This window comes from Lactuca sativa, chromosome 8 (genome assembly GCF_002870075.4).
Source record: "Lactuca sativa cultivar Salinas chromosome 8, Lsat_Salinas_v11, whole genome shotgun sequence".
NCBI classification, from domain to species: domain Eukaryota; kingdom Viridiplantae; phylum Streptophyta; class Magnoliopsida; order Asterales; family Asteraceae; genus Lactuca; species Lactuca sativa.
Window position 1 is genome coordinate 143,132,495 of NC_056630.2, and position 10,549 is coordinate 143,143,043.

Genomic DNA, 10,549 nt, shown 5'->3' on the forward strand with positions numbered 1-10,549 from the left:
AAACTCGAACCTCGTAGTGAGCGGTGTATTTTCATCGGCTACCCGCAAAAGTCCTTTGAATATCTCTTCTATAGACCGAGTGACAATGTTGTGTTTGTTGCGAGGAGAAGGGTTTTCTGAGAACGAGAACTCATAAGCCAAGGGGACAGTAGGAGGCAAATCGATCTCGAAGAGATTCAAGAGTCGAGTGATGAAGGAATCTCTAACGCTGGCGCTCAACCTGAGGAGGAAACTCCAGTTGAACCGATTGACGAGTCCTTAGCTCTTAGACGTTCCGAAAGAGTTAGAGTTCAACCCCAGTTATATGGTTTTCATATTACTACAGAAGGGGAAACGTATATTAGTGATAGTACACTAATAAATTTGGACGAACCTAACAGCTATAAGGAAGCCATGGTAGGCCCGGAGTCTGCGAAATGGAAAGAGGCGATGGACAGCGAGATTCAGTCCATGTACGACAACCAAGTTTGGAATTTGGTTGACCATGTACCCGGACGTAAGATGGTAGGGTGCAAGTGGATCTTCAAGAAGAAGACTGACATGGATGGGAATGTGCACACATACAAGGCACGACTGGTCGCAAAGGGTTTCACTCAAACTCCCGGAGTTGATTATGATGAAACTTTCTCACCGGTTGCTAAGATAAAATCTATTAGGGTGATGCTGGCCATTGCTGCATTTCATGATTATGAAATATGGCAGATGGATGTCAAAACCACTTTCCTTAATGGGAAGTTGGCTGAGGATGTTTAGATGGCTCATCCAGAGGGTTTTGTCAATGCAAAACATCCCAATAAAGTGTGCAAGCTTGAGAAGTCCATTTATGGACTTAAGCAAGAGTCTCGCAGATGGAATCTTTGTTTCGACGAGAAAGTCAAAGAGTTTGGTTTTCTGCGAAGCGAGGATGAATCATGTGTATATGTCAAAGCCAGTAGGAGTATAGTTAGCTTCCTCGTATTATATGTCGATGACATACTACTCATAGGAAACAACATCCCGACACTGCAGGAGGTTAAGTCCTGGCTCAGGAAGTACTTCGCTATGAAGGAACTCGGAGAGGCTTCCTATATTTTGGGAATAAGGATAGTGAGAAACAGAAGTAAGAGCTTAATAGGACTTAGTCAGAATACTTACTTGGACAAGGTACTAAAACATTTTAGTTTGGAGAATTCAAAGAAATGGGAGTTACCGATCCAAAGTAATGCCAAGTTGAGTAAGACTCAATGCCCGAATACCGAAGTCGAGATAACATAAATGAGCCGAGTACCATACGCTTCCGTAGTTGGCTCGATTATGTATGTTATGACCTGTACTCGCCCTGATGTGGCCTTCGCTTTGAGCATGGTCAGCAGATATCAAGGGAACCCTGACAGAGCGCATTGGACCGCAGTCAAAAACATTCTTAAGTACCTTCGGAGAACCAAGGAATGGTTTCTAGTCCTCGGTGGGAGTGATGACTTAAAGGTGTGAGGGTACAGTGACACCAGTTTTTAGACCGACAAGGACAACTACCGTTCGCAGTCAGGCTGGGTCTTTACCCTTAATGGAGGAGCAGTGACTTGGAAAAGTTTCAAGCAAGAGACTGTGGCTGATTCGCCATACGAATCAGAGTAAACTGCAACGAGCGAAGCATCAAAGGAGGCAACATGGTTGAAGAAATTCATTGGAGACCTTGGAGTTGTGCCATCCATAAAGGAGCCCATTGAATTTTTTTTTGATAATGAAGGAGCAGTTCTCTTGACCAAGGAACCAAGGGATCACGACAGATCTCGACATATCGACAGAAAATATCACTTTATTCAACATCCGATGGAAGAAGGACTCCTCATAGTGAATAGGGTATCGTCAGAGGATAACCCAACAGATCCGCTTATGAAGGGACTGAGCAAGCACTTGCAGCACGCTAGGAGCATCGGGCTGAAGGACGATATTAGTTTAGATTATATAGTTTAGAAATGTGTAATAGATAAACTGTAATTAACATTTGATGATTAAATAAAAGAGTATTATTTATTAGTAATGTTACCGTCTTATGTTAATTATTTACCTATTGTTTCAATTTGCATGTTTTGACTTTCTGAATAATAAGAATTATTCGAACCGTCCACTATCGTTCATATGTTGGAAGTAGGTAAGAATGAAGACTATCATGAATTGGTGTGTAGATTGTCTAAAATGTATTAGACATAGCAAAAGTTTGTTGCAACATTCATGAGTGCTTATGAGTTTAATTTGAGCATTGGAATAAACCCTCGCTTCCTGGAATCACTTTATGGAATTTATCTCGAGTGATCGCAAGACGATAATATCATATGATCTTAGAACCTAGATATATGGTTTATTGTTTGCTAATTGGTTGTGCATTGATAATGCAAAAACGCATCAGTAACTTGATGTTATAAAACGCATTGTTGTGCATTATTTTGGTTAGTGAGTAATAAATGCATATAAGTCGAAGTTTATTTGTTCCTTTTATCCTAAGAGGGTAAAGGCGATATCAGGGCCCCTCGATGATTTGGTTTGACTTATGTGTCGGGCCCGATCAGGACTGAATTGATGTGTTCAATTAAGTTCTATGTCAAACGATTCAAAGATCGAGAAACAAACTATTGGATAATAAGTATGACTATGTTACATGTAATTGTCTGCACGATATCTAGAATGGAGACTATACGATCCCTTGTCTAAAGGATAGGTTACTGATAAGATCAGAGTTCGACGGCGTCTTTGTGAGCTACGATTGCAAATTGGATTGTGCTTACATTTGTAGTTACTAGACTTATCCAAGTGGGAGACTGTTGGATTAGTGTCTAAGCCCGTAACTATATTTGGTAAGTACTTGACCCGGTTGTGCATGGTCCTTTTGGGTTCCCTTCACCATAGCAACTTGACAGGGTAATTTATGGAGAGAGAGAAAAGATATTAAGGTTTATTAATATATTATAAGAATAATATATTAAAGGAGAAATCATATTATTTGATTAATATTAGTCATAGATTAATTAGGAATTAATTTGGTGACTAAAAGAGATTAATTGAATAAAGGGGACTTAAACTGTCAAATGTGTGATAGTTGTATTTTGGGCTGAGAAACCTAATGGATAAAGGGATGAACGAAATTATGATGGGAGCCCATCATATTTTCGTCCATGGCCTTATTCCATAAGGTTCCATGGGCTACTTAATGTTTAAGCTGTTCATTAGAGTTTTGACTGAAACCCTAGCTGCTCACAGTATAAATAGAACCTCTAGGCTACAGAAACCGGCCACTGCTTCTCTAAGAACCCTAGAGCCGATTTTGTGTGCCTCCTCCTTCTCTCATATACTACCCTCTTGCTAGTTGGTGTTTGTAAGCCATTAGAGGAGTTACACTTGTGACTCTAAGCTCGAGGAAGAAGAAAGATTCAAGCAAGCAACAAGAGGTAATCTTCTGGATCTGATTTAGTTATTATAATTTCGAATTATTATCTCTAGATCTAGGGTTAGAAAGTCTTGGATGAATGCATGTACAATAGAGAAACCTAGATCCAAGTATTTAGGGTTTGAATGTACACATATGAATGTTCTTGTGGTTCAAACCCAACAGTTTTATCCTTGAATTGTGTTCTGGGCCGAAGGGTAGAAAGGGAAAAGTCATTGGTCGGGTTCTTGCATGAAATATGGATTTTTGTTCGAGAAGTTTTAGTCTAAGATATTTAGATAATATTGTAGATATCTTCAACACCTTTATGTGGATATAAAGAATGTTGAAAAAGGAGTTGGAATGAAGAAGTTATGGTCGTTTGAAGTTAGGGCGGTTTTGCGTTGAGCTGTGTACGTTGGGCGTACTCAACGTGTACGTTGGGGCGTACGCGTGTGTACGCTCAGCGTACTCATGTGCGTGTTTTTGACGTGGAAGCCACCTAGTATAATTAGCGTACCAGAGGGTACGCTAGACGTATTAGGCCCAGAGTGAAAACCCTAATTAAGGGTGTGTCCCTATTTAAGGGACGTGATGGTGTCATTTCTGGCCACCATTCCCATTCCTCAACCCTCTCAAACCCTAATTTCTCGTCACTTGAGCTTGTGTGTCCATTTGTGAGCTATTAAGTGTTCTTGTGGTTTTTTTAGAGTGAAGAAGGAGCTTTGAAGAGGAAGGAGTGGGAGTCCAAGCTTTGGATCTAAGCTTATTTATGGTTGGAGCTTCAGTTAGAGGTATAAAGCTCAAAGCTATCTCGCCCCTTTTGATTTGTGCATCATTTTAGTCCATTTTAGGGTTTTGGTCCCAAAGTTGGATGCTTTATGAGATATTGAGCTCCAGAGTTTATTATCAGATCCTTTGAGTGTTTTTAGTGGTTTATGTTGGATTAGTGTTTAAGTCCATAACTATTTTGGTATGTACTTGACCCGATGGTGCATGGTCCTTTTGGGTTGCCTTCACCAAAGCAACTTGAATGGAGAAATAAATAAAGAGAGAGAGGTTATTACGATTTATTAATATGTTATAAGAATAATATATTAAAGGAGAAATCATATTTGTTTAATTAATATTGGTCAATAATTAATTAAGAATTAATTTTGTGATCAAGTGTAATTAATTAAAGTAGAGGGGCTGAATTGTAATTATGTGATAGTTACAAAATAAGGTAAGGATTATCTTATATATATATATATATATATATATATATGGTGAACGAATTTGAGGTGATAATCACTTAGAATTCGATTAGGATAAGGGTTTCTAAGAGTTATCTTATGGTTGCTTGGTGGACAAGCAACTAGATAAGGATAAGGACTGAATACCTAATCCCAACCCTATATAAAGACCCCTAAGGCCTTGGAATTCGTGTACTTGATCCCTAGATTATCTAAGGATGAATTCCTACCTCCCTCCTCTCTCTATATACCTTCTCCACTTGCTTATGGTGTTTGTAAGACATTAGAGGAGTGACACTTGTGACTCTCAGCTTTCCAAGGTCAATTCAAGGAGGAATTGGATTGTTATTGCTATATAACAATCAAGGTATGTTCTTAAACCTATTTACATGTGAATTCTGATTTCCATATGCTAGAATTAGGGTTTATAGTCTTGGATTCAAAGTATGTACAATAGAGAAACCTAGATCCAAGCTTTAGGGTTTGTATGAGCACATAGGATGTCTTATGACCAAAACCCATCAGTGGTATCAGAGCCTTGATTGGTTTCTATTCTATTGATGCTTGATATATCTAAAAAATTCGTTTTTTGGTGTTTTGGAGGCTGGACTCGCCGAGTCCATAGCTGAACTCGCCGAGTCCATAGCGTGACTCAACGAGTCCAAGGTGACTCGACGAGTCCAAGCCTGACTCGACGAGTCAGCTCGTCAGATGGAGGGTACTTCGGGATTTCTTGCTGTTTTTGCTTATGGATAGTTACCTTATCATGTTAGATCAATATTAATCCGATTATATGATATATTTGACTATATTTTTGATCTAATTGAAGACATTTATCAATTAATAAGATAATTGTTTCCTTATAAGATAATTGATTAATTATTTTGAGTAATTTGATAAATTGTTTTGCAAGAAATCATTAAATAAATCAAATATGGATAATTATATGATTAAATGTTAATTTGAATTATTTGTTATTTGATCCTTGTAGTTATGAAAAAGTTTCATATTTTGCCTTTTAGGTTTTATAGTTTAAATTTGAACCCAAAAGTTTTGTTGTTTTGAAATTTAAATAGTTGAAACCCTAATGTTTTGAAAAATGCTTCAAAACTTGCCCTCAAGTTTTGGAATTTAAATTTTGATTAAATAGTTTAATTTTGATGTATATTTAAATTCTAAACCCTAATGTGTTGAAATGTTTCAAAACTTGCCCTAAAGTTTTGGAATTTAAAAGTTGATTAAAAGTTTAATTAGGAATGTTAAATTCTAAAACTCTAGCATAGTTTTGAAAAAGTTCAAATCACACCCTTATGGTTTTATTAATTAATTAAGGTGTATAATTAAAAGAAGTTTAATAAATCCATAAAAGTTTAGGTTTACAATTTAATTGAATTAAAAGTATAATTGTTAAATTAGACCACCTAGTATTTTAAAAGTATAAAATACACCCTATACTATATATATATATATATATATATATATATATATATATATATATATATATATCATTAAAGGTATAACATTATATATATGTATGAGTAAAAGTCAGTCTTACCGTTAGTAGGCCTCATTCACGAAGCTGGTCTATAAGGGGTGTTTAAGGAAATTGCCTATAAAATGGCGATTGAATGAGTATCCACTCTTACCCACCGCACTCTTGACTAGTGGAGGGTCGTTAGCCGAACGGGTAGGATAGGACGAAACCTTCCATTATAAGTATAATGAATTACTAAAGTAACTAAATGTTTTCATAAAATTCCCAATCTTAGTTACTTAGGCAAAAGTGATTTGATGCAATTCCATGAAATTACACTTTGTGCCCTTGCGAAGACGTTAGTGGAGCGTGTGTGGTTAACCGGCACACTAAATGGGTCTAAGCAAAGGTAGCAAAGGGTGACTCAATGTTTGTCATAGTTTGGTGGAGCGTATGTGGTTTACCGGCACATCAAATAGGTGACTGTAACATGTGAGGGCACCATGTAGTTTGCATGGTTATTCACACCCGCTTTGTGATCCTCGGCATCCCAGTCACAAACAAGAGGGGCATATCGAGATATAAACATGCCATTGAAAGTTCAATGTATCTAAAAGGATCTAGGAGTTTTCATAGATTTAAAACTTAAATTTCTTTTTCGTTTTTCATGGTGGAAATTAGTGAATCGTCATTCACTTACCTTCAAATATTCTGCAACTAGATTACGACATCCCTTTTCTAGGTTGTAGCGTATTGTGTTGGGTCCTAGCCTTGGAATTTCATTTGGGTGATCTACCAAGGACTCAATCTATCTACTAACTTGAATTCATTTTTCTCCCGTTTTGTAGATGTCAAAGTTCGACAACTATGGTCTTCTCAAATCCCGTGGAACAAGCATTCCACATGAAGATGATATTCCACGATTCGATCGAGGAACAAGAAATCATGCTTCACTTCCTCCACCTCCTCCTATTATTCTCCCTAACCCACAAGTTCAAAGGCTTGAAAAGTTCAAAATCACTCAAGCCCTTTTGGCAAGTAAACATAAAGAAGGAAAGTCGGTGTGTGCACACGTCCTAGGGATGAAGTCACACATTGATAGGTTAAGAATGTTGGGATCCATTGTCTGTGAGGAAATGGCTGGTGATTGGGTTCTTCAGTCACTTCCCAACTCATATAGTGAGTTCGTAAAAGAGTACTATATGATGAACTATGATGTGACCCTTATAGATCTCACCTATATGTTTATTGCTGCTGAATCAGTAATGGTTTGGCGCAATAGAAAAGCAAAGTTGATTGGTGAATCTGCCTTCAAGACCTTTATGGATATAGACAATGGTAACGAAAGACATGCTATGATCAAAAAGTTTGATCATAAGAGAAAGGCAATGTCTGAATTAGTTCCATGTTCTGTTCCGAAAGAGTCAATGTGCTTTTATTTCCAAGAGAAGGGGCATTGGAGACGAAGCTGCCCTATTTACCTAAGAGATCTAAGAGATGGGAGAGTCGAAACGTATGGCTCTAATATAGGTAAAATCCATTTACTAACTCTTTTAAGCTTCTATTCTAGATTCTTAATACATAATGTAATAAGATTACAATTGATGTTTTGTAGGATCGAAGAAAAGAAAGGGAGCTTAAAGGAAGAAGTGAGCAGAATCTAACCATGAAGGAATGGATTTCGATCGTATTTCTCAAAGATTAGATTCTTAAGCTACTACTTAGAGTTAGAATTAGATTGCTAAGAAATATGTATTAGCATAAGTTTTTCAATGAGTTGCATTGTAAGGACAAAATTTTTCCGCAATAAAATAAATTTTGATTTTAAATTTTATTTATTTATCCTTACAATGGCGTGTATGAAAAATTGATGTTAAAATGTTTCTATTATTAGCAATAATGGATTTGGTTCTTATTATGTTATTTATGGAAAGTCGAGAATTTACCAAATAGGGAGAGTTTCTCATCACCCAAGATTCAATTGGACAGAAACTTGGAATCATGCAACTTGGTTGCACGATGAATGAGAAATTTCATATTTGGACATTAGACTAATTCATTGACAAAGTGTCAAGTGAAGGACTAGGAGATCGAGTACACAAAGTTGTGTGCTGATCAAGTTCACCATAAGAGTAACAAAGATATTCGTCATGATTTACTAAAAGCTTAGTAAATATGATTATACTTACAAGATTAAGTGTAATTCTAAATTGATTAAAGGGTTTAGATCAATAGCAGAACGAATAAGAAGAATCAAGTAGGCAGAGAGATAAAAGCTTCTCCATTCTAAGAAGAAGGGAGAGTAACTTTTATGCTTTATGATAGGTCTTAATGATTAAGAACCATATCTCAATTGATCCTCTAAGTGACTCTTGGTACAATTGTATGTCCAATCAAAGATTGAAGAAATGGTAAAATCAAGAAGTCAATCATACTTCGTTCCAAAACAAGTCTTAAAGTTAAGATTGTGACATTGAGTGAAAAGTATTAAGAAGGTTTATAACATTCATCAATTGTGGAAAGTTGTGATGTCTTGGATAAGACAAAGAACAACTAAGACCAAAATTATGAAGTGTTTTGTTTTGATAAAAGCTACACTAACTCTTGAATATTAGTTTGTCAAGAAATGTTGACAAGAGAATCGTATATGTCAAGAGTCAGTGGGAGTCTTTATAGTCTTGAAAAGTTTCAAGAACAAATCAAATAAACCTTATCGATCATCACTAGCACACGAGTTGAGGTTTACAACCTATCGTGATGACATTATTTGGTTTCTGTGCCAATCCAATCGAGTTAATTATGTATGTGAGTTCTATGAGTTCTCATTCTGAACGCATAAAAGGCAAAACACCTTAATCAATGAAAGGTACATTGATAGGAAAGGGTGAGTTGCTTAACTACTTGGAAGACGTGGTGGGCAGTTGTGCTACCATAAGGTAAGAAATCAAGATTAATAAAGTTCGGTCCATATGAGTTTGAATTTGTCGTAAACCTTGGTTTTAACAAATTCACATGGATAGGAACATATACGCCATTTAAATCTAAGTGTCATAAGATTTCCTCCTTCATGAAAATGATTGTGAGGAAATGCTTTCACTAAGAAAGATTTTAAGAAGATAGTGATTGTAAAATTGCATTCTCGAAATCAATTATGGTTACGGTATCCCTTTCCATAATTTGAATTGTGAGGTTTGGCAATTAGTCTTAAGTGTTTACACACATATATTAACTATCTAAGGCAAAGGTGTATAAGTTCAAGAAGCCTTGATAAAAGATTATCAAAGCACTAAGTATTAGAAACATGAACTTAAGCAATTCAATAAGCATTGTTTTTCTGAAAGTTAAGACGTTTATGAATACATGTCGAAGCTAGTGGGAGCATAAGTGTTATGTTTTATAATAATCATCATGATAGTGGGAGCATAAATGTTATGATTGTATGATGATTAAGGAAAGTATTGCAAGGTTAGCAATATTAATTATAGAAAACATGAGTCATACTTTGCAAAGTCGCAATAGTTGAAGAGTTGTTTTGCTATAATTAAGGGAGAGAATATTATGCTTCATTTCAAATCTAAAGGATTAGGTTGAGAAATGATAATAAATTTAGTCAAGGGTACAAAGTGTGTTCTTAAAATTTCGATTATGATTACGGCATCCCTCTTCACAATTCGAATTTTGAGAACATAGCAAATAAAACATTATGCGTCGTGTCCCATACGCTTCGGGTATAGGATCGATTGAAAATGCTTTAATGTTTGACCATTCTAAAACTTTCCAAATGTCGAGCGCATTTAGAGGGAAAAGGACTAGAATTGGTTTTGACTAAAACAATTAAACAACTATCAAAGGACAACCCAAAGTTCGACGAGGATTGGTCGCTTGTGAGTAGTTGGAAGTATAGTATTGGAACATATGGAAATTATGGAAATGTTTCCATATTGGATGGACCGTATCGACATCATTACGAATAGATAAGATTCTATTAAGAATGAGTTGTCATATGGAACGTATGGAAGTGTGTCCATATTGGGAATTGAATATTGAGAAATCTATGACTAGATTAGAAACTTCTATGCAAAAGGATGTTCAAAGAATGTACTTTGAGTGAGAGACATCATGTCTATGGAATTGTCTTGTAACAATCTCCGATAGAGGACTTTGTAATATCATTGGCAATAGTCTTTGTGACTTTGGTGCAGTGACATTACGAAAGGATAGTTGCATAGAATGTTAGAATCTAGCATATTCTATAAGTAGCTGATATGATCAGAGTTGACAGCGTCTTTGGAAAGCTACGATTGCAGATCGGGATCCGAAGTCATACGCATAATAGTTGTTAGACTTATCCAAGTGGGAGACTATTGGATTAGTGTTTAAGTCCATAACTATTTTGGTATGTACTTGACCCGATGGTGCATGGTCCTTTTGGGTTGCCTT